This window comes from Denticeps clupeoides, chromosome 4 (genome assembly GCF_900700375.1).
Source record: "Denticeps clupeoides chromosome 4, fDenClu1.1, whole genome shotgun sequence".
Classification (NCBI taxonomy): domain Eukaryota; kingdom Metazoa; phylum Chordata; class Actinopteri; order Clupeiformes; family Denticipitidae; genus Denticeps; species Denticeps clupeoides.
Genome location: NC_041710.1, coordinates 33,791,586 through 33,798,393, shown reverse-complemented (window position 1 = coordinate 33,798,393; position 6,808 = coordinate 33,791,586).

The following is a 6,808-nucleotide window of genomic DNA, read 5'->3' as shown; positions in this document are numbered from 1 at the left end:
TGATACACATGCACAGCACACGGTGCACACAGTGAAATGTGTCCTCTGCATTTAACCCATCATCCTTAGTGATGAAGCCATGAAAGGTGCCCGGGGAGCTGTGTGTGGGAACGGTGCTTTGCTTAGTGGCACCTCAGTGGAAGATCGGGATTTGAACCGCCAACCTTCTGATTACGGGTCCATTTACTTAACCGCTAGGCCACCACTGCCCCTTGTTTAAGTAAAAAACATTTGTCACAAAATGTCACAAGAAACTTACAAAACCAAATTTAATGTGAATCTGATGTGAACGGTCATTAGAAGTGATTCATTTTTTGCCAGCACTTGGCAGCGCAATACCAGGGTGTCTACATTCATATATAGTTTAGAATAAATATTTTGTGATCTGGTCATTTAAATAGACTGCAAAAAAAGAAACAAAGTTAATTAAAATTTTCAAGCCAACTTACTACACTAGATTTTTTGAGTTTTGAGGCCAACTCAAATACCAATATTTGTACCAACTATTTAGCATTTGTTGAGTTAACTTATCATTTAGTCTGACTGTGAGAATAGCATTATTAGGCCATTGTGGGAAGAAAAAGAGATATATGTTTGTAAATTATCAAGTGGTTATTCCTAAAAAGTAATTATGAGGAGAAAAGGTTTGATGTTTATGGAACTGTGCAAGTTTAAGAAAGTTTATAGTAGAAGGGATGTGATGTTAAGAACAACATAGGAAAGGGTGGATCTGAAGGGCAGGAGGGAGATGAAGATGGTAGGTGACAGGACTGGTACCGACCAATGAAGTGAGGTAACTTCCTTGATTCAGTCCGGAGGCGCTGATTTTGGGTGGAGAGATACACCCGATCACTGGCGTGGATGACGCTGATGGTGTGGACATGGCCATGGATGCCTATGCCTTCAGCCAGGCCCATCGACAGCGCCGGAAGAGGAGCCAGACTGATGTCCACATTGGAGACTTGGTGTTCAAAAATGACACATCTCAAAGAGACTGAAGCCCATAGTGGCCAACAGATGGATGAGTTTAGCCCACAGGAGAAACTTGGGCCAGGTGCATTGATTGGCCGGGGCGAAACAGCGGAGGAACAGTCCCAGCTGTTGGTGGGCACGTTCCGTCTGGCCATTGGACTGAGGGTAGTACCCAGAGGAGAGGCTGCAGACTGCTGAGGTAAACTGGGGACCACGGTCTGACTCAATGTCCTGGGAGAACACATGCAAATGAACAATGTGTGTCAGCAGAAGGTCATCAGTGGATGAAGCAGACCAGAGAGTGCAGGTGGATTGCCTTTGAGAAGTGGTCCACAGTGGTCAAGATGGTGTCTTGACCTTCTACCTCTGATAGTCCCGTAACAAAATCCACCACAATGTGGGTCCAACGCAGGGGTGAAGTGGGCTGGATTTAGTGGATTTTAGCACACACTGCACAGGCCTCCCACCTGTCAACTGCCTGATGACAGGTGGGAGGTACATATAGGAGGTACATTAGCTGTGCCAGTGAGATTGAGAGTGAGATGAAAGCCCAGAGCTAGAGAGTGTTTTGGATGGCTGAGAGTGTTCTGTATCTTATATTTTTTCTCCTCCAAAGGTGCCACAAACTCAATCATAGTTTTGCATGGATCTTTCTCTTTTTACTTATTACAGCAGCAGCGGCAGTGGTGGCCTATCTAATTCTTAGATATCTAAGATAGTCAGTCTGCCAAATAAAGGGATATCTATTTAAAATGTTTTCCGGGGGACTATAGTGGTATAAGTGTAATTGGGTTTTATTCATGTTGATCGTATATCCTGATAATTGGCCATACTGTTTAAATGTATGCATCAGTTTGGGTAAGAAAATGTTGGTTGTCTAAGGTAGATCAAAATATCATCTGCATAACACACTAATTTATGCTCTGTTCCATTAATAGTGATTTGTCATTTTGTCTTATGTATTATAAATACAGTGCAAAAAGTAGTGGTGACCATGGGCATCCTTGTCTTGTGCCTCATTTGAGAGAAAAGCTGTTTGATTTGTATCCAGTTTGTCATGGTCCCGCCAAGGTACCAGAACGTGAGCACGTGAAGGAGAAAGTGTGATGCAAGGCGGGCAGGTAAGTTCCCTCCGAATTACTATGCAAACGAGAGCCGGCGTGAACCACAACACCACACGGATGTTGTCGTTCACGTTTGAAGTTCAATTTGGGATGAGGCAGGGTGAGAGGAAGGAGTAGAGAGGAGATGAGATGAGACGAATAGGAGTGGTCTTACTTTTAGCAGGTAGACATGAGCCGAGTCGAGTTGACGTGTGTCAATCAGTGACTGAGCAGCTGGCAGTGGCCATCTAATTGTCTTAGTCAAAAAATGTTGGCGACTAAACTTATAACTATTGCTTGTATTTTGTTTATTTTGTATATGATCCATAAAGTATAGTGTCCTTCGTATATTGTCCTGTGGTGGTTTTGTTGTTTAAGACCAGTGTGATCATTATGTATCAACGTTGGTAGGAAATGTTCTAGTCGTTTGGCCTATAATCTACATTAAGGACTGAAATTGGCCCAAATGATCCACATTCCAGTCGATCCTTACCTTCTTTTGGTATGGGCAAAATTATTGCTTCATTCCAGCAAGGTGGTGTTTGCACTTTGCTCAAAATCCAATTTAGTGTGGGGAGTAAAATAGGACTCAACTCCTTTTTGAATTCTTTATATCACTCTGCAGTATATCCATCCGATCCTGGCAGTTTATTCACTTTTAATCTACTAATTGCTGCTTTTAATTCTTCTTCAATTATATTGTCTGTAGGTAGTCAGGTAGTAGAAATTTGTGTGTTACTTTCACCCAGAACTTCAGAATGCAGAGTTCAGTAGAACATTTCAATTGCTAGCAATTTTGTAGATTTAGACTTACTTTCATAAGATCTTTGTTTCAGAAACAACATATTTTTCTTGACATCACACGTGATTAAATGATTAATTTGATTCCTAATTTCTAGAATTTCATGTTCTGTGTTAAACTTTACGTCTTTCCTCTAATTTTTTCAGTTTATTTTGTAGGTCCTCAAGTGTTTTCTTTCTTATTTTTTTACTATAAATTATATTGATATAATTTTCCCTCCAGGAACAGCTTGTAGTGTATGCCAAAGAATATAAAGTGAGACCATTTTGGTTGCGGGTCCAAATCAACTGATAAATAAATAGACGCATGATCACTTATGATCTATTGCTCCAATTTCACAGGTAACCTTTTCGAAAAGTTATAAAATAATCAACAGAATAATATTTTAATTAAAATACATGTTCATTAAAATACACTGGAGTAGATATTTTTGTTTAGATATTTGACATTTAGTTTGACAGGGATTTTTTTTCCCCTTTAGAATTCGAAAAGGTTTTATGTCTCGTGTCTTTATTTTCACTGCCTAACAAAATAGCTAACAAATAATTAACAAAATATATAATCAACAAAAATGCTTTTGTGTTTAAAATTGTGCCTCAGATTCTCACCAAATCCACCCTTGTGCATTATCTTTAAGGATCAAATGTATCCAAATTCACAAACTTTTGAAAACACACAGTGAAGGTTTGATCCAGATTAAATCTGATTTCAGAATTACATTTACAGCATTTATCAGACGCCCTTATCCAGAGTGATTAACAGTCAGAAGTTACAGGGACAGTGTCCCCCTGGAGACACTCAGGGTTAAGTGTCTTGCTCAGGGACACAATGGTAGTAAGTGGGATTTGAACCTGGGTGTTCTGGTTCATAGGCAAGTGTGTTACCCACTAGGCTACTACCACCCATTTTATCCAATCATTTTATGACTCTGTGATGGCCTCAGACATTTTTTATGGTGTGGTCTGCTGGGGAGGCAGCATCTCTGCTGGGGATATAAAGAGACTGAACAGGCTGATCCGGAGGGCCAGCTCTGTTTTGGATGCCCTCTGGACCCAGTGGAGGTGGTGAGTGACAGGAGAACGGTTTATAAATAAAAAGTGAAGTGATTGTCACATGTGATACACAGCAGCACAGCACACGGTGCACACAGTGAAATTTGTCCTCTGCATTTATCCCATCACCCTGAGTGAACAGTGGGCAGCCATGACAGGCACCCGGGGAGCAGTGTGTGGGGACGGTGCTTTGCTCAGTGGCACCTCAGTGGCACCTCAGTGGCACCTTGGCGAATCGGGATTCGAACCTGCAACCTTCTGATTATGGGGCCGCTTCCTTAACCGCTAGGCCACCACTGCCCGAAAAAAAACAGTAGGTGGCGCCAACAGCCAATACCTTCTCCTCTGGCTAAGTTGTCATCCCTGGTGGACAACATCTCCCACCCCACGCAGGAGACACATTACCGTTCCCCTCTGGCTTTGTCTCGATGCCCACACTGAGCACCTCAGCTTCCTGGTCACCTCCATCACATCACCTCTGCTTCTACGTCCTGCACTCGGCACTGTCCTGTCTGGTTACCATGACCTGGCTGCCGTCTTCAGTCCGTCCAAGGCTGCACAACTTCCACCTTACCAACCATCTTACAATCTCATTCGCATCCAAGAGGGCGACGAGTGGAAAACTGCTTTCATCACTCCCACTGGTCACTTTGAATCCCTTGTCATCTCGTTTGGTTTGTGCCTACCTGGACGATGTCCTCAACTATTCACCAACCCTTGAAGCTCCCCTTTCTGTTCTGGATTGATCCACAAAACCTCATCACCTGGCATCAGTCCAAGCAATCCCTGTGAAGTGAGGAGGGCCATCTTCTTTGAACAGTTCAACCCTGTCCTACTGTCATGACTCCCAAAACAACAAAGCTGATGCCCTTCTCTTGACAACATGCCCCTGACTCCAGTCCATCTGATCCCGCACCTTTCCTCCCTGCAAGCTGCATTGTAGGTCCTCTCCGGTGGTCTCTGGAGACCCAGGTCCAGGCCGTACGTCCCCAAAACCTGCCGATCTGCTGTCCTTCACTGAAGCCACTCCTCCACCCAGGACGGCAACAGACCACCTCTGTTCTGTTGGCCGTCGTTGGTCAGGGACGTACAGGCCTACATCAACGCCTGAGACGTATGGATAGCCTTTCTATCTCACCGAGTATTGACGTGAAGGATCTAGGTGTCATCATTGATGCAGGTCTCTCATTCAGTTCGCACGTAGATAATGTCACTAGAATAGCATTCTTTCACCTTAGAAAAATAAGAAATATAATTTCAATGCATGATGCAGAAAAGTTGGTCCATGCATTTATTACATCACGGTTAGATTACTGCAATGCATTATTGTCTGGATGCTCTAGTAGGTGCATGAGTAAACTCCAGCTAGTACAGAATGCTGCAGCCAGAGTTCTAACCAGAACCAGGAAATTTGACCACATCACCCCAGTCTTACAATCACTGCACTGGTTACCCATCAAATTTAGGATTGACTACAAAATCCTACTTTTAACCTATAAAGCTCTAAATGGTCTCGCCCCACAGTACCTGAGTGAACTTTTGGTTCTTTACGAACCGCCACGCCCCCTTCGATCAATGGGTGCGGGGTCACTACTGGTACCAAAGGTGCAGAAGGTCACAGCTGGGAGCAGATCCTTCTCCTATAGAGCTCCGCAGTTGTGGAACAGCTTGCCTGTCAGTGTCCGGGATTCAGACACAGTCTCAGTGTTTAAATCCAATCTCAAAACCTATCTGTTTTCTCTGGCTTTTTGCTAAAGTCCTAGACCCTCATTTCACTTGATTTTGAAGAAGTGTCAATTATAAAGTCCAGTTTCCCCCTGTTAGACACAGACAAAGTTAAATTCACCAGTTAGGCTGTCCTAGTTAGGGTACCGGGCCACTGTAGCACCAATATACCACTATAACCACATATTTCAGTATCGGTCGTACAGTGCAACCGTCTGCCACTGCTTCTGTTTGTTCTTCTCCGAGACACGGAATCAAGCGCCCAGACTACTGGCAGACCCCAGTGATCAGACCAGCAAATAAATCCTGGTTCCTGACAACTGCTTTACAAGGACAAAACATGAAACAAACCAGAGGGTCACCACAGCCACCACCACCGTTACAACTACAGCTTCAGGGATCTTCAAATGGACCAGTAACATCATTATGGACACGTAATCTAGACCATGACACTGAATACATCCTGGACTTCTCCAACCCTACAACCGTAGGACTTATCATTATATCATATCCAACCCTGCACTGACACCATTTGCAGGCTCACTCTACCCTGGAAGGGGGTCCAGGGGGTCCAGTCCTTCCCAAGGTTTCTTCCTCTCTTTTTTTTTCTCTCTCCTAGAGTTTTTTGTGTGTGGAGTTTTTCCTTGTGTGCAGAAGGGTCAAGTGTCAGCTGTAGGGCCTGTCAAAGCCCATTGAGACATACTGTATGTGATTTTGGGCTATATAAGAAATAAATGTTGTTGTTGTTGTTGTTGTTGTTGTTGATGTGCCCGGGCCAACACACCGACCTCTTCTGATCCCTCACCGCCCCTGGACCCACATTGCCGTAGACTTTGTCACTGGACTTCCAGAAGCAGATGGCCTTATCGCCATCCTGACCATAGTGAATCACTTCTTAAAGCCATTCTCACATCCTCATCCTGCTTCTCTAAGTAAGACCGTTCCTTTTTGTTTTTCATCTGCCTCCTTGTCCTGCCCTTTCCTTGTCCTGTCTTTTTCAGAGAGGTGTCAAGTAACAAAGTATAAATACTTTGGTACCTTACTTAAGTAGAAATTTTTGTTATGTATACTTTACTGGAATATTTATTTTTCAGACTACTTTTTACTTCTACTCCTTACATTTTCACACAATTTTCTGTACTTTCTACAACTTA